Source organism: Ambystoma mexicanum, chromosome 5p (genome assembly GCF_040938575.1).
Source record: "Ambystoma mexicanum isolate Mex_15411 chromosome 5p, UKY_AmexF1_1, whole genome shotgun sequence".
NCBI classification, from domain to species: domain Eukaryota; kingdom Metazoa; phylum Chordata; class Amphibia; order Caudata; family Ambystomatidae; genus Ambystoma; species Ambystoma mexicanum.
The window spans coordinates 592661295-592687562 of NC_090930.1; positions in this window are offsets into that span (position 1 = coordinate 592661295).

Genomic DNA, 26268 nt, shown 5'->3' on the forward strand with positions numbered 1-26268 from the left:
ATTATTGGATCTCTTTTTGAGCCATAATCAAATCAGCATCTGGGGTCTCCTTACTCCAATGTGCAGTTGAGAGTTCATTGTGAGCATTTATCCAGGACCTAGTGATGGCAGTGACCTAGATTTCCCCCAACACGGACTCGATCTCAAGTAGATCCCCTTGCATGGCTCTGATTTTGGCCACCTGATCAGCTAGGTCATTTCCAGTTTTGTCTGGTCCCTCTACTTTAGAATGACCCTTAATCTTTTTCCAGTAGATGGTCATCCCATTCGAGGTGACCAGATCATCAATATTTTATATTAATATTCTGTGTTTTAAAGGTTTATTATTATATTATAGCAAGGCTCTGGTTTTCCAGTAAACCAGGTGTTCCACAAACCCGTTCCGGACATAATCTGAATCAGTGATTATGACCAGTTTGTGGAGTTGGTGTTGGACAGCAGTGAGGATGGCTTGATGCACAGCCATCAGCTCTGCCACTTGACTACTTCGGGGACCGATTCTGTACCCAGTGGAGGGTTCTGGGACATCATTCACCCATGCATTCCATACGCCCGCCACAAATTCCTTTCCCCGTTGTTGTCAACATGGTAGGAGCACCCATCCACAGAGACCGTGAGCATTCCCTCACACTTGTCTTCTTCATAAACTTTGTGCGGGGAATTAAGGTATGCCCCCATGTTGTCCTTGATTTTAAGACTTTCGTCCTCAAGACAGTTTTCTCTGGCACAATCATGCAAGTCAGCCAGACCTTGCGCGAGGGGACTCTTCTTGTTTTGGCCATATCTGACCTCCACAGGAAAGCTTACATTGACAGAATCCTGAAGTAATTTGGGAATTACTCACATTCTGTCACTTTGGAGATATTGCAGAGGATAAAGTCTTACTCGCATAGGAGATTACTTTATTGACCTTGTCATGCTTTTGATATAATACTACAGTCAAGCATGTATTTGAGAACCCTGCCTCCAAGAAGAACTCCTTGTTTTCGACAGGGTAAGCTAGGCAAGGTGCTTGTGAGAGGCTTCTTTTGAGTTGTCTTACTGCCTCGGCTTATTCTGAACCCCACTCCCACTTGACCCCACCCTTCAACAGATGGATCAGGGGTCTTGTGATCTCTGCATAGTCCTCAATGAAAATTCTGCTGTAATTAGTTAGTCCAAGGAGTCTCCTTAGTTCCCACAGAGTTGTGGGGTCTTTTTTTTTCTGGAGTGCTTCTACTTTCTTTTCCTGGGGACAGAGACCCTCAGGAGTTATCTCATGCCCCAAGAAATTGACACGGGTTTTGCACCACTGTGCCTTTTGGAAAGAGAGTTTTGCTCCGGCAGCCCTCAACTGTGTCAGAACATAACAGATCTCTGCTATGTGTTCCTCCACAGTGGAGCTTCTGATTAGCACATCATCTACATAGGGCAGGTTACCCCTTTCACCCAAGTCGGGCATGGCCTTATGCAGAAAGATATAAAATTAATTGCCGGAGTTGATGTATCCGAATGGAGTCTGGGTCCAAGTGTACTGCTGCCCCCCGAAGGTAAAGGCCAGCTTGAATTGGTTCTCCCTACTGACAGGTACAGTCTAGTACCCATTAGTCAGGTCAATAGCAGTGTATGTCTTTGACCCTGGGCTCTGGGCCAGCCCTTGGTCAATCTAGGGAAGAGGCCATCGGGAAGTATGGACCCATTGGTTGAGCTCCCTTAGGTCAGCACAGAGTCTCCACTGGCTGTTTGGTTTCAAAATCCCCAGCACTGGATTATTGAAGGTGCTGTGGACTGGACAAATTATCCCACGGGACTTAATTATTTCAGTAAGAGACTGCATTGATGCGAGAGGCAAGCAATATTGACTGGAGTCATACCAGGGCCCGTGGGAATTGTTGTTGTGTGGATGTTGGTGCGACCACAGTCATATGAGTCCACCACAAAGAGATCTTGAAAATCAAAGACAACGTGTTTCAATGTTTGCCTTTGCTCCAGAGTCTCACAGGCATCAGCTAGGTTGACTCTCTCTTCAACCATCTGCCTGAAACCCGGGAAGACTTCTAGTTTGGCTATCTCAGCGGCCTCCTCCAGCTGGGTGGAGAAGTCACTGGTCAAAGTGCTGACTTGGACTGATGGCTTCAGGTGGGGAAGGCAGTCCTGGTGGACTTGAAAGATCACCTCATCCCTCCTGAAGTCACAGGTCACATCTTCCTTACCATAAGGGCAGGCAGAGTACACCAGGAAATTACCCCATGCCGGATGAAGATCCTGTCTGGTGTTATGTCATTGTCGCTATCACAGTCAAAACAGTCATTGGGGATCGGTCCTATCAGTTTGTTACCTAAATCTATGGAAAAATGTCGGTCATCAACCGCCATTCCAATAATGGTGCCTGAGCCCAGAGTGGTACTCTTTAGGTCGCTGTTCAGGGGCGTAGGAGACACATAAAATCTGGAGGGGACATGGACATCTTGGGGACTTTGCATTATTTATTTATTTATTGTGTTTTAGTCAAATAACTCGACTTTTCACAAAATTAGAATTAAAATAGCAGTATGTATTACATTACAAATATCACTGTGTAAAACAAGAGAAAAGAAGAAAAGAAAACAGAAGAAAATTAAAGGATGCAGCAGCAAAGAACATGTCTTTGTATGTTGCATTTCTGGACTTTTCATCTGACTATGAGCTCATGGTAAGAGAGAAGAAATAACAATGACTTCCAGTGGGCCACAGCTAGGACGCCAGCTTGTTAAGAGGCAGATCACCTGTTAGTGGACTCCTGCCAAATAAAGGAGTTGTGGCCTTTTCTAACAACTGCAAGTTGCACATTTTTTGTGGGGAGCAAGGTGACATGTGTGTCTCTTGGAATGGAGGGATGGGGGTTTCAAAGAAAGATGAAATCTTGTTTGTACATCTGAGTAAGCCCTGTTATGGCAGTAGAGGGACCAGGTGTGTGATTTTGCTGCTTTGACTGTCCCCCCGGGGAGTAGAGCAAACAAGGAGGATGAGCGATCGCAAGCCCACCCCCTCATAAGCACTACCCAGGTCCGCGGCTGGATGTGTCAGACCCGGGAGATACCTAGTAGGTGGGGTGTTATTGGACCCAGGAGGTTGGCCAGAGGGGCAGCCCGCTATGTGGGCTGCCCCTCTAGCGCCCCTGCGAGGGCCATGCCAGCCTCTCACGATGAGTCTGGTCGCTCTTATTCCATCTCATGCTTGCTTCAGAGCCTAGCCTTGCTTTGCCTTTGTTATTCTGAATGCAGATTCTCTCATATGTTACTAGGACGGCAGAGCATGGGTCCTCTGCCCTGTTAAATTATTCAAAGAGACCCTGTGGCCTTTCTTTGCCTCTCCCTTGTCTCACTGCTTGCTTGCATAGCTTGAACACTCAACATATTCTCCCTAACACAGCAATGGCAGCTGCAGTCTGTCTTAACTTCTATTTGTTCTGTGTCTAGAATTGGCCTCTTATTTCCGCTTTTCTGTCTGCAGGGGAAAGGCATTTGCCAGTCACTTCCATGATGGTTCTACCTAGCCATAAGAGGGCAACAGCTAGCCAATAACGGAAGAACATGGGCATATTATTCCAGAGGCTGGCAACTGCCTTCCTAATGCCTACACAAGAGACACAACTCTTGCCTTTGTTTATAACAGTAATTCAGTGGATGAAGAAACGCGAGGACACCCATATTGCTTATAAATGAAGGGGATGATGCCAAACTTGGTTAAGACATTTTGATCACGCCAGGAGCTACTTTCCAGCTGCAATTAAGTGATTACCTTTCAGACCGCTGGCTTTAGATAATATTAGTATCGCCTGGAAAGCACAGAGCTTGCTCAACAGGGTTCCTGGAGCACGAGGGGTACCCTACTCGTAGGCATGTATGATTGGAGGGCATTCTTGCCCTGGTTTGGAGCCTGGCCCCTACAGCCATGATGGGGCCTATTACTTTTGGTTGTACGTACCCTTTGTGGGTGGGCAGACATTGCCTCCTGCTTTAGCCCACTAACAGCTCTGCTTTGCAACTTTATCACACATACCTGTCAGGTGGCATGTAACTCAATGCTACTAATGTTATCAGCCTCAGAAGTCTGGAATCCTTTGCCACATCAACTAGGGTACAGGCTTGCCACCTGAGACTTACCCATGTCTGAGTCAGCATCTGTCGCTCTGTGGGGAAGACACACACAGAAAGAGCAGGGCACACTGCCCTTGTGGGTTTTTCACACTTCTTCCTTGTGGTGAGCACAATTCACACCGCAGAGAAAGTGGCACATTCTGGGCAACATTCTCCCACTTTGACAATGTCACCTAAAGAGCGAAATTGGCCATTTGTAATACCTCTGTCGACTTGTTATTGCACAATCCACACTGATGGGTTTAAGCACCTGCTTATCGCGAGATGGCAATTAAGGGCATTTGCCAACGCACTCAAGAAGCACAGGACACCCTCTTACCAGTGATATGCCATGCTCACTCATTCTGATCACAAATTGCCATTTATCTGGGGTCATCTTAAATGTATTTATTTATATATTACATGTGTAGCATCACGCAAAACCCCCAAGCATCAAGGCGCAAAGTAAACTGCATGGAGTGGACCACTTCCATTGGCGCACATTTCTACTTTTCCGCCACAAAATGGAAGATTTTAGCGTAAAAGGCAGGTGAATTCACATTGCTTTTCCACTTTGGAAGAGTGTAAATACCTTGCAGAATTAGCGATTGCTGGCAGAATTGACAATGGCTTCCTCTGGACTCCGCCCACTTTTACCAGGTTTCATTTCCAAGCAGATCCCAGCGCAATCCCTTTCCTTATTTCCACCATGAGAATCCATGCGGGCAGTAAGGCTGCTTTTGTCTGGTGGAGCGGGAAATACAGGGGGTCCTGGTGTGTCCACTCGGCTCCCGAACTCCACCCAGAAAATGCATGAAAATCTGGCCAATTAGAAAAAGCGAAAGTAATAGTGTTTTCGACCACTTTTTCTGAACCAATTGACCTAGAAAATGCTGTGTTGCATCAGAAGCTGAATGAATTCACTCTGCCTACTATCCCCCTGGGAGATTAAGCCAGGTGCTGAACACAGGTGTTACATATTCCTGTACACAATCTTCATTTGGAGCATTAACTAACTGAGCTACCTTACAAATGATATATCCTCTGGGGCTTTACTGTCTTAACCCCTTAACTGCCATGGGTATTCCCCCTCCCCAGTGCCAAGGCCTTTATTGGTGATTTCGGTATGTCACCATTCAATCCCTTGTAACTTCTTTGTTACATGAGATATCTTGGCCAAAGTTGGCCCCTTTTTTCCCACATGTAGGCAGTCGTAACGCCACCCAGGAATCCTAGTTTGCTGTAGGGGGGTGAGAGAAAATGCCCAAAAAGGAGAATATTTGTTTTTTTTCAGAAAATGCCAATAAAATGTTGTACAAAGAAGCCTGTGGTGTTTTCCTTGTAAGAGTTAGGAACGAATGGTTTGCTGTGTGGATTTGCCATTTTCCAGGCTTTCAGGAACAGATTGAATGGAAACCAAAATAACATATTTTGATATGCTAATCAGCTGTTTTGTGAGAGGTAGGCGATTTTGGCGTTTTTTTGTACAATAGGACATGCGTGGACGGAATGGAAGAAAAGGGTAGGAAATCTGAATGGGAAGCCAGAAAGGCATACATTTCTGAAAAGTAGACAATATTCCAAGTTTAGGAAGGCGTGATTTGCGCAGGTCAGGCAACAACTATGTAGGGAAAGATTCCATAGTTTGGGGGGAAATCGGGACAATGACAGAAAAAAAACCCACAATTTCCACACATTTCACTCTGGTCACCCACCGAAAATGCAGCCAACAACACAAGGCCTACCTTTCTGCATTCCTAAAGGTTTCCCGACAAAAACGGTACCGCACATGTATGAGTGCACCTACCTGGGTGCAAAGGGAAAAGCCTAAAACACTGGTAAACCCAAGTCTTTTCGTACAGCAGATTTTCAGGAATTTTGCTCATGTGGACAACCTACAGATTTGGGCCTAGGGTGTCGAAGCCACAAAGGAAAACAGTCTTGAAGTACACATTATTTATTAAAAAATTATGGCTTCAAGAACATTAAATATGCATTTGTTAGGTTAGCTGGCAACCTCTGCTTTAGAGTAATGGTGCTATCATTACATTCAAACCATCCAGAATTCTTTTTAATGTATGCAGTGTTGTGAACTGCATTGGTTGTAGCTCCTGCATGGTAGATTATTCCTACTGTTGTAAAGGTTTTCTTTCCAAGTGACACTTGACCGTGTGTGAATCCAGTCAGTTTGCAGTTGTTTTTGGTGCCATCTGCATTATAACGTAGAAGCATAAGTATTATCTAGGCACTATGTGATTGTATCATTAAGGTGGAGCGATTGTCTGAATTGCAAATACTACATAATCTGCCATGGTTTGCATTTTGTACAAGTTGCTGAAACGGAATGCTCTCACTATTTGGTATGGAAACATACACAAATCGCTCATTTGGGATTTCTTCCTGTATCACTTTGCTACAGAGAGTGCCTGTATGTTTCCACATGTACGAAATTTGGAAGATTTAATTTACAGGTATGCTTTTGTTTTCCAATACTAATAGTATGTACATTAGAAATTCTTGTGGATCTTCTTGTGAGTTCATAATGAATCTCACCATTCCAGCACAGTCGTCCAATAGTTGCTTTATTCCAGGAACACTGTATGTGTTGTCAGGATTGCTTGCTGCATTTCTATGCAGCACTAACATTTGCAAACACAACTGGTCTGTACTGTGCAGGTAAATATTGTTAACAATTGGTGGCAATTGAAATAGAATATTCATTGCTAGATTTGCATAGCAATTTAGCCAACTTTCATTTGTAAATTTGAAGGGGCCAGCAAGTTCTGTATCTGAGTGCATTTTTCATTTTTTCTGTTGCTTCTTTGCCAACGTGCCTGGTTTACATTCCCTAATAGGTTCTTCTCTGTTTGCGGCAATTGATGAAACGTTAGCTTCTTTTACTCTCTTTGGAGGATTTGCAGTCAGATCCTGTTGTTTTTCTGTTTGAATTAGTTTTCTTTTACAACATTTTCCTTTTTGTGGAACAGGATATGTTTTTAGATGGAGGGTGTATAGTGAACGTAGTCTATTGTATTCTAAAATGCATAGAATATCAGTGTTTACTTTACTAGCATAAAAGTTGATTAGAAATAGACCGTCAAGTATACGTAAGCGTGATAATGCTACGTAGCTCATGCCTTCCTTAAACACTGTGTTTCCTATATCTATCAATGCTTTCTCTAGGCAAAGACCTTGGGATTTATGAATGGTAACTGCATATGCAGGAGTTAGAGAAAATTGCTCTCTACATACATACGTGTCTTTGAAGGGAAGGAATCGAGCAATTGAGCGCCCTATCCTTTTCACTTCTGAAACTGTATCAAAGCGAATATTTACAAACTGAATGTTGCTATTATGTGGGTATGATTGAAAGCCAATAACTGTGCCCAGCGCTCCATTAACTAGCCCTTGCTATACGTCAACGTTACATTTATGCATTACTCTACAATTTGATTATAATTTCAATTTTTTTTCCAGCCCATCTGTGTTTGAGATTTAATTTTCTAAACTATTTAGTCTTGCTGTGGCTTGCTCACACATGGGTACTTTCATACCATGTACGTCGAGTTTGTCTGTGGCGCTAATTTCTATTATTGCTTGCATTTCTTTCTTTAACATTGTTTCATTGACTTTGAAACAGCTTGCAAGAGTTGGCATTAAGGCCATACAATTGACATTTTTGTGTGCTATTTGTTCCATAACATCTGTTGCACATGCATTATCCTCATGAAGTGCTTTATTATGCCGGTTTTTCAATACAGCTTGTGCTTCTTGCGATAATACACCAACTCTAATACTTTTTAAGATTTTGGCATAAGTGAGATCTGCAGATTGCTGCATGTTCTCAGTTAATTCTCAGTATTGGAAATGTTGCCAAAGGTTAACATTACCTATGCTACCAACAGATTTCTGGCAGAGTTTGTGGCCTAAGGTTTTAAAAATCGGTTCACCTTTCACTGGTGTCAATTGTAGAAGATCTCTGAAAAGATAATGTGTTTCCCTGCAAAGAGTTCTTGTATGGAAAAGTATGAGTTCTTGTATGTCCTCATATGATTTTAGCACTCTTTTTCTAGATTTTGCAGGACCAAGACTGAGCCATACTATGTTGTCTGATTTTCCATACAAAGCAGTGCCAGTTAAACGATCTGCTACTTCATAGGCCCTAAATTCTCTATGAGAGAGCATTTTTATGCCTAGGCTGTACAATTTCTGTGATAATGTTTTGTCTGATCTTAAGTCATCCCAGAGGTCTTGAAGCTCTGTTTTTTCTGCTTTTGTTAAGTAGGCTGTCACACCGCCTATGTTGTAGGCAGCTAAACCTGTGGGGGCTGTTACAACAGCTGACAGTTTGTTGTTTGTCAATTGTTGAAGGAACTTGCTGATGATTTTGATTAAGAATGTTTTCCCTGATCCAGCTTCGCCACTGACGTACAGCAGTATAGGTTTGTAATTATGGCAGGTACATTCTTTATTTTCGTGTTGTACACCATGTACAATTTGTTTTGTTACGTCTTCAAAAATGGTGCGCTCATCGTTGTTAAGTTCTGCTTGTTGTACAGTTAAGTCTTCTGTATCTTCTTGATACTGATACATAGTGTGTTCTACTTCTGCCATAGCTACTTCAGCCTCAATTGCTATTAGTGGTTGTCCTAATGGTTCTTGACTTCCTCAAGATTCTTTATCTAGTTGGCCTTGAAGTTCTTCTTCCTCTTGCTGCTCATTATGTAACATTGATTTGTACTTCGTAAAGTTCACATCGGTGATAGTGCTTTCATTTGCTTTGAAAGCATCTTCATAGCACTCATAATTATCTAGTATGTCTTCCTCTTTTCTCCATGATTTGAAATGTAGTAACAGAGACATGTAATATAGTTCTTTCTGTTGAGGAGTATTTAATGACCATTTCACATGATTAATTATGCTTCGTTGGTTAAGTTTCACTAAGCTCCTTTCACAATCGGTCACTCTATATCACGTTTTCTTTCATCGGGTTTTACATTACTTTTGTATGCAAAGTTTTGAGCTTTGTGGTATAGACACATGCTTTCCAGAGTGGTACTCCTGTTCGGATAGGATGTGTCCAGTAAATTGTTTTTCAGAATGTCTTGGCTGTTGGGATCATTTCTGGCAATTGTTTCTATGTCCTCATATGATTTTAGCATTCTTTTTCTAGATTTTGCAGGACCAAGACTGAGCCATACAATGTTGTCTGATTTTCCATACAAAGCAGTGCCGGTTAAACGATCTGCTACTTCATAGGCCCTACATTCTCTATGAGAGAGCATTTTTATGCCTAGGCTGTACAATTTCTGTGATAATGTTTTGTCTGATCTTAAGTCATCCCAGAGGTCTTGAAGCTCTGTTTTTTCTGCTTTTGTTAAGTAGGCTGTAACATATCGTGCAACAACAGTTGAATTGTCTGCAATGTACTGCACATCTATGTTTGCATTCCATAATAGGGCAATGATTGCAATGTAATCATTGATATATTTTGATTCTTACCTTCTTTTTATGTAATACGTGTTTTAGGTGATTTACCTTTAACACTATGTCGAACTGAAGACATGAAGTTGTTTACTTCACCTGTTTCTGTAACTGGTCTAGGGAAACCAAAGCAGCATTTGGTTTAGTATTTATCTTTGTTTTTCTATTTGCGGCGACAATATTTGCCAAATTGTGTCTGTTGTTAAGGGATTTCACATGTGAGATATTTTTGTATAAACTGCAAAACAGTGCTATCACTGTCGTGCCCAAATTTCGGTGCGCCTTTGATCCATAACAGCATGTGAATATGTGGTGCTCCTCTCGCTTGATATTCTTTTCTCCAAAAGAAGTGTTGTACTTCTCCAAGGGGAGGAACAGTTTTATTGCAAATAAAGTGTAGCATTGCAATGAAACGATGATGGAAATATCTTGAGACATTAACTGGATCTAGAGAGCAAAGTCCTCCAGGTGTTAATATATCTATGTTGTTTTTGTCACTGTTTGCTATGCGTAGGAACTCATGTAAATCTTCCCATGCATATTCTGCATAATTTAGCGTAACAAACCAAGTTGGTGGTCCAAGGTTTCTGATCATGCAACACACGCCTCCATGCCGTCTGAACCAGTATTCCTTTGTACCACTCATGTTTGCAAACAAATTTGTTATACTTGATTGTAAAACCTCATCTTTTTCTTGTACTTTTTGTATTACTGCGTAGCTGACATATTTTGAAAGTGCGTTCCAGATTTAAGAATGTGTGCAACTCTATAACATAGTGTTGCTAATTCACTTTCATGGAGTAGGTGGAATATATATTCCACATTTTGTCTAAATCTGGGATCTTTAGAATACATTCATAATGAGCGGTATGCTGATGCCCCAATCTGAGTGGGTCTATCATCGTATCTTCGACCTTTGCCAATAGGAAATAGCAATGGAAAAGCATGTGCTTCTATACTTTTTTCCCAAATACTCATTGGTGACCCTTTAGTTTGTTGCATTTGGTAAGTTTCTAGCGCATCATCTATGCGTTCATTGGAATGCAAAGGATGAATTGTGTAATGGTCCAAAAGAGTGGATACTGTAGCTGGATCCAGAAGTTCGAATTGTCCAGTTTCTGATGGCTCTTGAATTATTTCAGTTGTTTGCCTTAAGCTTTCATCAATATTTATTTCCTTGTAGTACTCATTATTGTATTTTAGATATTGCAATGCTTGTCTAACTTTGTGTAAATCCACTAATTGTTGCCAAATTGTTTTGTCCTTTGTTGGTACTCCATTTACCAAGACTATTAAAGAATGCTCTATTGAACGTTCCATTCCTAGAGTGTGTACATTTTCCGTTAGATCTAATGGCAAGTAAACTACTTTGCCACAAATGCCTTTCACCAATTCAGAGGAAGGTAATTTTGCTGTTTTTGGATGAAAGCGTATAATTGCTTGAAATGGGTGAACTGTTTGAATTATTATGCTCTCATACAAATTCAGCTGTTGCAGAATTTTTGGTAATGGAAACAATTCCAAATTATTTGTAATAGCACGTAAAGGAGTGTGGTTGTTGTCTAATCTTGCAGTACAATAACTGCAACATATTAGGCATTCAGTTATTTCATCTTTGTTTTCAGCTAAAAGGTACAAAGCTAATTCAAACCATTTAGAGTCTTCATTTTTTTAAATATTTTGTATGCTATGTCCACATTTTTTGTGTTCCTTTTGTAAAACGTTCTGCGGCAACACACACAGACATGGTTTGGTACTTCAGCCGATGACCTTTTAAATTTTACTATTTCTTTTCTGTATGTGTGTAATAGAAGGTTGCTATGTGCAGAATTGTCGCTACTATGTTCTTAAACTGTTGCATCTTCTACGTGGCTCTCACTTCCTAAATACTTTTTCTGAATATGGTCCATTTCTTCTTGTAAGTATTTGGGTGTACCATGCAGAAGAGTGGTAATTAAATTGCCTAATTCTGAAATTGGACTTTTTGCATAGTATATTTTATACACTCAGGGGGTAATTCATAGAATTTAGCGCACAAGTGGCGCACGCGGCTGGCGCACAGCATGCGCGTGCGAATCTCTGTGCCAGACGCTTGCACTAAAATCCATTTCCGCGCACAGCGTATTCATGGATTTTAGCTACCAAAACAAGCCGTGCTGCACCGTGGCTCAGCGACCCTGCAGCAGCGCCAGTTATGCCCCCAAGAACGCCCCTTGCGCAAGGAAAAGCCATCAAAATTCCCAATCCAGCGCAAAGTGCTGCACTAACCCTGTACCAGTATACATGGCCGCCACACAGCACACGGCAAGCAGGGAACATGTATTACTGGGGTGCGCGGGAAGTTTCACACGCGATACACCCTGTACGAGTGGTGTGCATGTATTACTGGGGTTTGCGGGAACTTTAACACGCGAAAGGGCCTGTGCGAGTGGGGTACGTGTATTACTGGGATTTGCGGGAAGTTTCACACGCGATTGGCCCTGTGCGAGTGGGGTACGTGTATTACTGGGGTTCGCGGGAAGTTTCAAATGCGATAGGCCCTGTGCGAGTGGTGTATGTGTACATGTGTGGGAGCAAGCTCGGGGCTCTGGGGGGCAGTATTCATGCCTTCTGGGCAGGAGCGTGATCTTCCGTGTGTTTTCGTGTGGCCAGCTTGATACGGAGTGATTTGGCACGTGAATAAATTGCACGTCAGCCTGTAATTGGAGGAAAGGCCCTTAGCGCGTAAGCGCGTCAGCACACGTACACGTTTTCATTGGACCAATGACCCTTAGCACGTAAGCGCTTCTCTGACGTTATGCGCATGGCCGTTTCCCTCGTGATGTGGGCATAGTGGTTCAGCGTGCGTGAAAAATCTGCACGTCCGCGTGTAAATGTGTGTAATCCGAGGAAAGTGCCTACGCACGTAAGTGACGTGACGCGCGCGGGCATTTCCCTCAGCACGGGTTAAAGGTGAGCGGCGCCAGCAGATCGCTGTACATGCCTTTCGTGGAGACCGACGTCTGTAGCTGCTTCGTGTTGTTTCGCGTGCCATCACATCTTCACAGAGATCGAGGACGTATCTCTTCTTTTGGCGGTGGTATTGGCTATGCATGTTTTTCATGATCCCGCTAGTCAGACGGTGAGTCGCGCACGCTATTTTTCCCACTGCGGGTGCCCCTGTGTATCGCACCCGTTTTCGAGGTCATAGTAGATAGCGTGTCCCACGTGTACGCGTTTTTCATGTTACTGGGTGCCACTGCGTACTGCGGGAGGTTGATTCCACGCACATAGGCTGCAGGGTTGCGTGCATGGTTTTACTGCAGTTTGGGGGTTCCTCAGTGTAGGGTGACCTGTCACTACATCACCGGGGTCACATACAGCCTTGCAGGTGCAGGGGGGCTGTTAACATCTTGCATCCTACCCCCTTCACCCCAATTGCCCAGGTCAATTGTGGTGTACACCTCCCATTGGCACTACTCCACCTGTGCCAGCACTACTCCATCTGTGCCATGGTTGGGAGGCCACCAAAGGTGAGGGGCGCCTCAGCTCAGCATACTCCTCGTGGCGGGCTTGGTCAGGGACGTGGCCGGGGTGACCAGGGAGTCGGGGGACTCCAGGGTGTCCAGGGTGGCCGCAGAGGGGGAAGAAGCAGGGGTGCGCCACTTGAGCACAATGTTGTGCCATGTGTCGGTGCAGTCATGCCACCACCCCCTGTGGTTCTGGGAGATGCAGCTTCTGCATCTGACACTGGCGCCTTTGTGACCCAGCAGTCCGTTTCATTGACTGCCATGGGCCCAAGGGTAGTGGTAGCTGCAGGTGCAGCTGTGGACACCACCACCCAGGCTCAGGGTCTGCCAGCGCAGGCTGCGTTGGCAATTGAAGAGCCCCTGGAAGATTTTGAACAGGACCGGAGAGAAACCGTAGGGGCACACAGGGCTGCCCTTACCAAGACACATGTCCCTGGGGCAGTAATGTCATCTGCTGCCCCGAACAGCCGGGTGTTGGCAAGTGCAGGGGCAGATGCAGCCAACAACACCCTGGTTGTGAGTCTGCCAACCAGGACAGTTGCGGTTAATGACCCTGCCACAGCGGATGTTGATGCGCAGGGTCCATTAGAGGGCACCCAGCTGCCACTGACACAAGTCAACCCTTTGGTCGTCCCTCCACCTGCCACTCCCTTGGCTCAATCCACCAGTCCCACTGGACACAATGATCATGGCGGCATCAGCCAGCCTGGGTCTGCCCCACAATCCAAGAGGAGGAAGGTTGCACCTGCAGCACATGCTGGGACCTCACACACAGCCACAACCTCCTGCACATCGAGGAAGAAGCCTTTCTGCAACCAGGAACTGGACTTCCTCGTGGGCTATGTGCGGAAACACAGCCGTGATATGCTAGTGGGCTAATTGTCAGACTACGGCTGCCCACCGTGATACCCACTGGAAGCAAGTTGCGGAACATGTGAGTGCATTCGGCCATGAGGTGCGCACGGCGCAAGAGTGCAAAATGCGATGGAATGACCTCAAACGCAGCGTTAAGGCTAAGCGTGCCTCAAATTACAACTTGACTCTGGTGACTGGCGGTTGGCCTGCACCGGAGGAGGAAGACCTCACTCTGCATGAGTCACTCGTTGCAGAGTTCATACCATCTGAATCGGTCGAAGGAGTGGGAGAGATGCCAGACTTTGATGCCCAGTCCAGTGAGTGTTGATGCGTGTTTGTCGAGGACGTGTGTGTGCATGACTGCCACTACATGTCACGTGTACATGGTTATGATGTGTGAATAATGCAATGCTTCCCTGATGCATGTCTACTCTGCTGGATGGTGGACATGTGGAGCAGACGGGGACTGTCCACATCACCACTTTTGCACCGTAGTCACATGCTGGTTACCGGTATGCCCCTCCGGTCCATGTTCCAGCTCACTGGCACTTCTGCATGTAGCATGGGGTGAGCTTTCTCTCAGCCCAGGAACTATGCATAGCATGACTGACGTGCATGTGTCCTCTGCCTGCAAAGGGGTAGCCAATGTAGGCATGCTCCCTTGCTCCTCAATCCCCTGCTCTTCACCCCAATTCCATTTTAGCACTGGTCTGCTACAATATTGCCATTGTTTACTTCCCTGGTCATGCCTCCTGTGTACATTCTAACATCCAGCGGCCAATCTGCCAGACATATCCATTGTGGTACATCCTTAGTACTTGATGCAGGGTGTCTCACTTGTACTGTGCAGAGGTCAGATGCCCCGCAGGGACATGAGTGCCCATTCATGCTCCATGTGCATTCCACGCATGCCCATATGTGTCCATGACTGGATGATCACTGTTACACAAGTCCATGATGACCCAAATTGCATGGCATTTCATCTGCCTTCCCATGTCAACTGTGGCTCAGTACTGCGTTGCACACATGTTTAGGGTCTGACAATCTGTGACGGTCACAGGCCTCAGCCTGTTTAATGGCCAATGACTCTGTCCAACTGGTGTAGTGTCTTCTTCACACGTGGGTGGACTCCAGAGGTTTCATCATGTGTCCTGTTTACTGTCCCATCATCATTTGCAGTGTTGTCACTTGACTCACATGAAGCTGTTGATGCTAGACAATACTGTCCAGACCACCCAGCTTATGGCGATTTTGCGATTTGCAAAAAAACCGCAAAATTTGCCTTTTCCCCGCTATGGCCGCTATAAATCATTAAATGAGCGCAAAAAAGACACATTAGCTTTATGTATCTTTTTCACGCTCATTTAATGATTTATAGCATCCACAGAGGGGTTGCCAATTGCAGCAGCTCAAAGGTTAACAACTCCACTGAGCAAAAAGCAAATAAACCGAGGGGCTTCAGTTCAAAGGTGTGAACCAGGGTTGACACCTTTGAATTCAAGCCCCTCCATGGAGCTGATCGAGCTGTAGCCCTCTCCCCCCTCCACACCCCAAAATGTTAGGCTGTGGTGACTCAGCCTAGCTGTCCTAAAGAGCGTGGCCAGACAGAACGGGACACAAATGACAAAGGCCTTGCAATTAATTACCATAGCAGCAGCTGGCAATTCCTATACACAGTTATGTTAAAATCAAGTCAATACTGTTGGATTTGCAAATGCTTGTTTTTAGCAGGACTTCAGTGAAGGACACTCATAGAAACTATCTTGGGGAAGGAACCCACATTTTGTGTTTGGCAGAGGTACTGGACCTGATTAAGTGTAACAGAGTTATTCTAGGGAGGGTCTGCACTGACACCAAGCTTGCCGAGACCAAGCTTCGGCAACAGCAGTATCCCATATGCTCTTCACATGGCAGCAAGCTCCTGTAAAGCACATTGCCTGTCCACCGCACTAAATGACTTAAAGGATTTAAGGTGCCAGGAAACCTGGCAGGATTACTGGCAAGAGCGCTTACTGGATCCCTTGAGCTTAAGAAGCATCTTGAGGGACCCCTTCCCCGAATAACATAGTGTTGCTGTGGAGGATTAAGGCTTTGAGAGCAACTCACAGAACACTCGTAGCGATGGACCGACTGTGGGAGCACCTCAGAGTGTTATGCGGTTTCGAGAGTGCTTCCAGAGGAGCAGGCAGTGAATCTGGTAGAAAGCTGGAATAGGAACTGGGAAGGAGGTGATTTTCAGACGCAGGTGACCCACAGTGAAGACTAAGAGTTAAAGGAATTACATAAATGCCCTGATTTATGCAAAACAATTCTAGCAGTGCGCAGCAACGGACTGGGAGTATAGATCTGGGGGACGAATGCTGGCGAGGGAAGTGCCTTCAGACTTGGAGGCAAGCCAGATGGCCTGCAGAGGATGCTCCTGTCCTCTGCTGAAGGGAGGATTCTCATGGCTCATTTGGATGGGAGACTGAGTCTTTTTGAGATTATCGTATCGACGTTGTCATCTTTAATTAAGATACACCTTCCATTTACTTTTATAGGGATCCCACCACCACCATGCCATCTTTGGATTTCTTCTTTCTTCACTGCACTCACCCACTATCTATACCCAATGCTTCACTCCCCAGTCTTTTAAAATTTTCGATTTTGGTACTTATCTGCCAATTTAGACTTTGAGGGTGTTTAGCTCCACTTCAATGTCATTGTTTTGAAATGTGTGGACCTAACCCCGGAGGACTGCCCGTACACATTGGGTTCACATGCCATGACTAAAGAGTGGTAGTGAAGCAGTGATGGGCTTCCAGAAATGGACCATAAGGGTTACCTTAACTAGGGACAAGTGCGCCTGGACGCACCTGTGTGAGAGGATCTCAGTAGGGGGATAGCAGAAGGGGCGCATTTTAGAATTTAGGTAGATCAGCAGAGCTGTGTGCCTGTGTGCCTGTAGGTGTCTACATCCCAGTACTGAAAATGCAGGGGTTACAGCTGGGCAGCATTATGAAGGTACCAAAGCAGGAGTTGCGTAGAGTGCTGAAAGTCAGGACTGAGGTCGACTGGTAGAGCTATATTTAGGAACCCACAGAATAAAAGAGGAGCTGCAAGTCAGGACTGATGTGATTAGGGGAGATGGAATTGAGACCAAGTACTGAAACTGATGTAGCTCAGGAATGGACGGGGGTGCTCAGAAAGCTATGCAATCAGTGCCATTATAGTGCTTATAAATCAAGTGGCAGAAGGCATTAACTCAGAAGACTGCTTTGAAAAAACAATGACGGGCATTTCAGGCTCACAGTTTGATGCTATTGCTCGATAAAGTTAGCTCAAAGGTTTGTTAAAAGTTCTCCACATCACCTCAAACATTCCTGTTTCAATGTGCAACACTCTGTACTGTTCAAGTTCTCTGTTATTGGATAAAAAAGATGTTAAATGATGTATTTTTCGACAATAAATAATGCCGCAAAAAATGCAGTTGTGTGCCGCAATTTTTTCTTTTTCGTGCCGCAAAATTTTCCATTTCATGCCGCAATATCAATACACAGGTTTATGGTCAGCCTTTTGATACCATGCTAGGCATCCCTGCTTTTGCACTTGGGTGGAGGGGTGCTCTGCTTGTAGATATGTTACACATTGAATGCACATTGCATGTGATGCCTGAAGTTGACCTTGAACTGCCTTCACATTTTCTGACACACACCATGAAGTCCTTGTACATGTAGGTAGCGAGTAACATACATATTTGCTGCAGTGCATAGACCCACTTCAATGCAGACTGCCACCTTTCAACAGGTCTGATCACAGAAGCAATTCCAAGTTGACCCAGCATGCATGCCAGGTTCTATTTTGTGTGTCACATGTCTGCCTGATGTGTTTGTTGTCGGTGTGTGTGTGTGTTGTGTGCTTCTAACATGTGTAGTGACCATTATTCTCTCTAGTTTTCAGATGATGACGCAATGGAGCCGGAGGATGGTGTTGTCATGCCAGGCACAGGGTTGTTATCACTACATCAACCCAGCACAAGTAGGGGTAGTGGGGTGGTAGGCCACGAAACCCCCCAAGTGCTACAGCCCATCTTGTCTCTGGCTGCCTGTGAGTCCAGCCCTGATGAACACTCTGACGACCATGTCGAGTTGGATGAGCATCAGATCCATATATCAGGGGTGAGTGATTCTGATGTGGACACTCCTCTGTCCGTGACACCTGCACTGAGGGGTCAGACAGTCTTGAAACCTCCGCCCGTGGTGGATCGGGACGCAGAGTCACCCTCCACACCAGTCACTGATGTGCCTGGGACATCACGTCGACTGGGGCATGTAGTCGTGCAGCCGCGGGCGATGCCAACACAACTCGGACACACGGTCCTTGGGTCCCGCAGGGGTCAAGCCCAGCAACGTGGTCGCCGCGCGCAACCACAGTATACTGAGTGGGAGCAAGACATGACTGCCTATTCCGAACAGCAGGGGGCAGCAATGGAGAACATCGGAGAGAGCATGGAGCGTTTGGCCCAATCTGTGCTCCCCCCTGCTAGGCAGGTGCTTCTCCAGCAGCAGGCGGCACGGTCCACAGCCCGCTCGCTCAGGCTGGGCATGGCGGCCTCAGACAGGGCACGCCAGGCTGAAATGTCATCTCTGCGTCAAGCAATTGCTGCTCACGCAGAGGCACACATGAAGGCCCTGAGGGAAGAGAATGCTTCCCTCAGATCCACTCTGAGTGTCCTTCTGATGTCCCAGAGGGATCTGGCAGAGGAGAGGTTTGCACAGCTTGAGCATACCATCTCGGCTGAGCTACATGCTTGCCAGGAGGTGCAGCGGTTGTCCAGCCAGGCCTTTCAGGAGGAACTCCGTGTTACACGTGCTACCTTGCAAGAGGAAGCACGTGTATCACGGGAGGTTCTGCATGCAGACCTACATGTCATCACCACACATAACCAGACTCACCTGTCCAGCGGACCTGCTGCCGATGAGGGGCAAGCTGCGGCTAGGCGTGGTCATGCTCCTGTGCCACGTCCTCCTTTCCAGAAAGAGCCAGACTTGGACAACAATCTATCTCCCACATAGGTCGGGCTGTGCAGGCGTTGAGCCCATGTTTTTTTTTTGTCCCTCAGCATCATCGCATGTGGGAGTTGAGCAGCACCCTGTACCTCCCCCCTCCTGGGTATCTCCCTCTGGGTCGAATGTAGCCATTTTTGATTTTTCTTTAAGTTTAGTTAGTTAAGTTTCTGTTTGATAGTTAGTTTAAATAGGTAAAGTAGGTTTTTGATAGTTAGTGTAATAAGTTAATATAGTTTAAAATTGCTAGTCTATTGTGCTTTCATGTGACGGTGTGGTGTTTTGTGGCTTTTGAAAGCATCCACTGTCTGTTCCAGCTGGGCCCTTCAAGTTTGTCTTGTGTATGTGTTTGCTGCTTGGGGTCCTTGACTCAAATATGCCACTCCTGCTTCCCTTATCCATGAGCTTGCAAGGATGGTTCGGTGTAACAGCCTATTACACAAGGTCAATGGACTGTCATATCTGTGGCATGTCTGCTGCTGTGGAACTAGTGTTAATACCCCTAGTTGGGATGATTGGGGTGTAATTGACCACTGTTCTTCTTTTGCTAGATGGGGTGTTTAATGATTCATGTGTACATTCATTGCTATGCATTGTGTAGTATGTTTCTTGTCTTTAATGAACATGTGTTTGTTGAAAATCATGCCGTAGATAGTGTGTTCCACACTGTTGCTGTGAAAGATGGACTGATGGTGTGATTTCTGATGTACGTCTCTGACATGGTCCACTCATGTAATGCCTAAAGAGACACACACATGAATATTAAGCATTAATCATGTGTTTCATGGACTTTCTGCAGGGGGATGAGCCTCAAGACCACCTTTGCCAGCAGACATGGGCCATTGGACGTCCGGAATCTGGACACGTTTGGTGGTGCCGACATGTGCATGTGTGCGCAAGCAGAGGCACAGGGATTGCGATCATACATCCAATAAACAATGATGTGTTTCAAGGGACTCCAGGCAAGGTGAGCAGCACAGGGGGGTCACAACACAGCAAACCTTCCACCTGGCCAGTTGAACATGCATGCTTAGTAGCAACACTGACGGTGAGCTTGGACAAATATTGGTGTTGAAGTGCACATACAGCTCAGATGTGTTGGTGGACTGATGGCTAGGTAATGGGAAAGTTATCTGGGGCAACTGCATGGGCAGTGGCACATACCCTCCGTTCCACCATGGTCCATGGCACTTGTATTAGCCATGTAGCGTTGCAAAACATGGAATGAAGCAGCTCACATGGACAGACAGCAAGGGACAGACTCGGGTGCAGTGCATTTAATTTCCAAGTAGAATTTGATACATGCACTGGCTACTTTATTTTGGTCATGGCGGCACAGGACTTGTTCTGAAGTCAGACCTTGCTATATGCGTCTGTCTGCTTACCCAGGGAACATTGCATGTTGTGTGAATCGTGACACATTGGTGTTCCATTTGCCACACACCCACCGGTGTCTGACTTAATGCATTGACTGTGTATGAACCATCACAGGGGTAATGTTACGTATGGGTATGAAGCATCCACACAAGATTGTCTGTTTGTAGACTATTTTGTTACTTTGGGGCATATTTGGTGGTGTGTTTGTGTGTTTTGGACACGCACACATCATTAAATGTGGCTCTCTTTGCAGCATTGAACTGCTCCTGTTACCGGACTGGAGAGTGCACAGGCAGGAGGCCAGCACTCACCCCAGAGATAAGTTTCTCTTTGACTTCCATTTGAGTGATTTGCTGCTATGTGCATGTGAACAAGTTTGGTCTATTTGTGTATGTGTTAATGTGTGTACTACATTTTGGTGCATTCCCTACTTTCCTGTGTCAATCCTACTCCCCACTCCTGCCCCTCATTCCAGTTATCCAGTATGCCAATGCCTGTGCTGACTGAATATCCTTGACCCTCCTTCCCCACCAGTGTCTCAGAGGTCTGTGTGAGTTAGACCTTGCAGGCACCCAGACCACGGTGGGGGTGATTGTTTTGTGCCACTCCTGTGCCTGTACACGGGAGCTGTGACAGTACACATCCGTTCGTGTTGCATCATTCTATGTTATGTACCGCACATGGTTCAGATCCTGTTGTGACATTCTTTTACTGTGCTACCTTGGTTGTTAACATCATTGTGGTAGTACTTGGCCTTTGTGGCGTACTGCTACTTGAAGTCATCTACTGGAGGCTGTTCTGGTTTGTTTTACTGCCTGCACGGTATTTGGTTGGCTTCTGTGTTGTCCTGCTTTGAGTTCTCTTGGATTTTGTGCTTTTTGCAAATCTAGGTGGACTCTGAGGGTGCTGGCAACTTTTTACACACAAGGTGGGAGATGGTGACAAAGGGGAAGGGTGATTCTGTGGCCAGGTGGAATTCAAGGATGTCGGATGAATAACCCAGAGGCAGTTGTTCAGTGGGTCGTGGTGATTTGTGAGGGAGGGGGGGGGTGTTTTGTTGTTGATAGTTGCCTTGCCCTGCATTGTGATGGGCACCCTGAAATTTTAATTGTGCTTTCCCATGCACATGATGTATTCTGCTCATCAATGCCTGTTCATGTGTTGTGTTTACCTTTCAGGTGTGAGGGGATAGTTGTGGTTTGACATGCTGGGGTATACACATGGTGAATGTTCACTGTGCTGTGCGCTGAGCAGTGTGTTGCAGGAGGTGGACACGGCACACAGTAGCTGCAGTGTTGATTATGAAATGCACATTGCGCATGTGGACAGGCATTCATTGTTCTGTTTTCAATACAACTTTTGTAATGTATTTGGGTATGACTTATTTTGGGTGGGAGGTTGTTGGTCAGTCATTTCATCTGATTCCATGTCAGGCATCATTGTCTGATGCCCATTTACATTTTTCACATGGCAATGTGTACCTTATTGGTACTGTGTTGGTGTATGGCTATTGCTTGCCATGTCATGTTGTGGTTTGGGAGGGTTTGAGTGACATACCAGTGATAGTCACGGCCTGTTTTGCAGCACTGTGTGATTCACACCTTGCATGTGTGCCTTTTGGTCACACAGGATTACTTGTGTTTAAGTAGCTAGGGATGCACACAATGTGGCAATTCCATGGCAACAATCTCAGGGTGGTAAGGTTGTGACAGTTGACTGTCTCTTTGTCATCATCGATTGTCACCTGGTATGTGCCAGGCCTGTGTGCACTCCGCAGGGTTGTGAGTTTAGGTGAAAAATCTGGGCACAAGCTGGGACCGGGCTTCCTCGCCACATGCCCTATCCCCTCCCATGGGCAGCACCTGTGCCTGTGGTTGGGGATGTGGGGGCACCACCATGTCCACCGGTACGCCCTGCTGTGTTGCAACATTGTGCAGGACACATGCTGCCACAATGATCCTGCACACTACTGGGGTTGCATAGAGTAGCTGCCCGCCAGAGTGGTCAAGGGAGCGGAAGCGTGACAGGAGCACTCCGAATGTGCGCTCCACTATGGCCCTGGTTGCAAAATGGGCCGCGTTGTATCTTACCTGGGGTGGTGTGGTGGGGTTCCGGATTGGCGTCATCATGAGGTTGCTCAGAGGGTAGGCACTGTCCCTTGGAGAGGTGATAATGGTTGTGATTATTGGGGTTTGTGTATTTGTGTGTGTGTGTGTGACATGCATGCATGTGCACAGGCATTTGTACTCACCTAGGAGCCATGTGTCGCCATGCTGCCCAGCTTCCAGGGCCCGGCTCAGGGCGGACATTCTGTATATGAAACTGTCATGGGTGGAGCCAGGGTAGTTTGCATAGACAGAGGTGATGATTCCCTTTGCATCGCATACCACCTGTACATTGATGGAATGCCAGTGCTTGCGGTTTCGGTAGATGTGCTCAGTGGCCCTAGGTGGACATAGGGCCACATGGGTGCAATCTATGGCACCAAGCACTTTGGGGAAGTATTACACCCTGTAAAAGTCCTGGCCAACGGTTTGCCTTTCTGCGGGTGTTCTGGGCATGTATATGTGCCTGCGGACTGAGGGGCGCGCTGTCATGATTGCCAATACCTGGTGTAGGCAGCGTGACTGCATGGACTGTGAGACCCCACCCACTATGTCAGTAGTCCGCTGAAAAGACCCAGTGGCCAAAAAATGCAGGACATTGAGCACCTTCTCCAAGGGGCTCAATGCTTGGTAGCAGAGAGTGGGGGATGTTAGGTCATCTTCCCACTCCCTGACCAGGTCTAGGATGATATGGGGTGGGAACCTATACCTGCCATAGACCTGGCCGTCAGGCATCCAAAAAAGGTGTGTCCGTGGTGAAAAAATGCATGCCCTGGCTATTCACGATCAGTGCTGCGACAAATGGGGCATTCATTGTAGCTGTATATACGTGTTTGTTGTTTGCGCGCACTTTTATGCTGTGCGCGGGGACGCTTCCGTCTGCCTTCGTGTGGCAGACGCGTTGACGCCCGTGTGCATCCTTTGCCGTGCACGGGTTTCCTGTATTCGAATCCATGAATACGGGTTGTTCGCATGGGTGTGGGCATTCCGTGTAGTTCCCTGCAGTACTTCCCCAGTTACGCCTTCTTTTTCACGCGTTATTCCCCATTCCGCATGTTATGCCCACTGTTCCGCCCACTTTTGTTGTGTGTGCGCTGCGCTATGTGCGCTTTTGCTGTGCACGAAGCGCACGCCGTTTGATGACGTGTGTGCCTGCGTGTGCCATGCACGGATTTGGCGCACAACCAGTGGGAAAGTAGCGCAGCACCTTCCTTGAATCGCACACGTGCACGTGCGCTTGCTTTCTCACGCTTGCGCCTCCTTGCGCCTGCTTGCGCTGGGATTTTTGGCGCACGTTTGTTCCATGAATCGGCCTTTCAATTTCTTACATTGGAATGATGTACTGATATTCTTTTGATATCATGGAAGGTACTTTTGCAAATAGGCCCAGAAATGCAGGCTAATGAATGTCCTTTTAGTCCTGTGTCTTTCCGCACCAATATCCATTTTTTGCAGCACTTTCATTTTACTTTTGCCTTTACCTTTTACATATTGATTGAGGAACTGACGTAAAGATTTGAAAGCTTTGTTTGGAATGCCACACATTGATGTGTACGGCCATTTGTATACTGGACGGTGTGGTTCTGCTGAATCAAGAGGTAATTTAGAGTTTTCTCATACCCTCGTCCACTGCTATGGATGGCAATTGTGTTTGTTTGATTTTGTTTGTATGCTTCTTCATTAAAATATGGCTCTGTGGTTGTTGTGTGACTCCATTCACCAGCACAAACATGCAAGAAATGTTTTTGTTCACATTCCGTTTATTGCTGAGTTTCTTTTGTAGTTTGGTACTTAGTTTTGTTAGTGCTTTCATCCTATTTAACACTAATATGAACAACTTCCTTTTGAGAAGGATTGCACTGTCCACGAGTGCTTGTAGAATTAACTTTCTACGGTACGTTTTAAGAGGTGAGGATGATTTTGGTCCTCTTCTTAGTAGATTCTGAAGGACTCTGTGACGAAACATTTTTGCCAAAATACTTTTTTTGATATGGGTTCTTCTTACACTCTCAGGATTATTAGGAACATTGTTAGCTGTACTGGCAGCCATTTTTTTACAACATTTCTGTGTTTTGTGACACTTTTTGGTGGAGGAGGTACAGTTTTTGGTAGTTGAGACTTCCTTTATTATGTTACCCAACTGCATTAGCTGTTTGTACTAAGATTCTCTACAAACTCTACAACAGGTGGATGCTTACATTGGGCACCTTCATTTTTCTCTGCTCTAATTCTGCGTTCCTTTCTGCAGAGTTGATTTTTGGTAGGCATTCTTTGGTGTTTGTTGAGAAAAAAAATATGCTTTGGTCTGTTGTCCATTGTATGTGTGCAGTGTGCATGTGTGCGTAAGTCTGATGGGGAAGCTCTTTGTCATGGTGTGTCAATGTACATTGAACTCTAACAATCATTTGGTAAGGCTACTTTACTGTTTGTATACTACTACAATGTGCTTCAGATGAGAGTACAAAGTGGCCTAATTGTGACGAGAACCATTATTAATAACCGAAATGCCAAAATCTTGCTACAGCAACTTCTTTTCACAATCTAACCTTCTAAGGATTACCTATGTTATTTCAGTACCAAACACACAGGGATTTGTCAGCCATTCTGCCTGTTATTCTTTGTTCAATAAATGGATATTTGTAGGTAGAATGGTTTAAACATCAATGCTTGCTTTGGTGCCCAAAATAAACAAATAACCTACGCAGCCTCTTTAAGGAGTAGTTACAATATAAAGGTTGTACTGTACTTACTTTTTTGTGCAAGATGACCAGGTTTCTTCGAATATGTCGTCTGCAGTGTAGATGCTGTTGATTCTCAGGAGAGTAGTCTTCACTGCGAATTAAAAAAACAAAATCAATTACTTTGTGTGTTTGCAGCAGTGATGATACTGCATACATTACTTGTGCTTCTTTCGTCAGAGGATTGAACTTTCATATTTCAACCCAGTGCACATGCACATTTCACTTCACTCTGTGCAGTCCTTGCATAGTACTTGCAATATGGTACTTGAAAGTCCTTCAAAATAACTAAATCTTTTAAGGGTATGGAAATGCCTTGTTCTTTACAAAGTGTACTATGCATAGGAGAGAGGTTTCTAAGTGATAGGGCAAAGTACTAGATGGGGAAACATTTTGTACTTGTTAATGAAAAGCACAATGTCAAAAAATCAGGAGACCCTCAGAAGGAAATGTCAGCACTACAATTGGGAACGCTTACTATTCTCATACGATCACATTGCAAGTAGCATTACTGTAGGCCGTACAGTGTACAGAACTCCGACATTTTCACATACAAAATTGAGATCTGCCCTAAATAGGCATGCTTGCAACGTATGTACAGGTTATGCGGAAGACAGTAAGCAGTCGTACGATTTGTGAATGACAAATCGGCAATCTTGCACTTTAAAGGGAGAGCGTTGTTATGTATTTCCTATGGTAATTTAGCGGCATTATTTTGTCTAATTTAAATCATAATGCTTCCACATGTTCTCTGATTAAAATATACATACCTGTACTCTATACTGGTGCATGTGGACGTGTATGGAGTTGTATGTAGAAATGTGCAATCCTTGCACAGTAGCTTGTGAAGTAGGTGTTTTGCAATGGTATGCGACTTCCATTCAGTCAGAATTATCAACAGTAATTTTGAAGTACGCAATGTTGATGAAGGAGTTAAAATTAGCAATGTTCTATGTGATTGGTGGATGATTGTGTGACCGCTTAGTTATGTCCAATGAGGGACTTGCTTTGGTACCGCTGTAGAAAGGGTGGAAGGACTGGGTAATAGTTACGTGCTG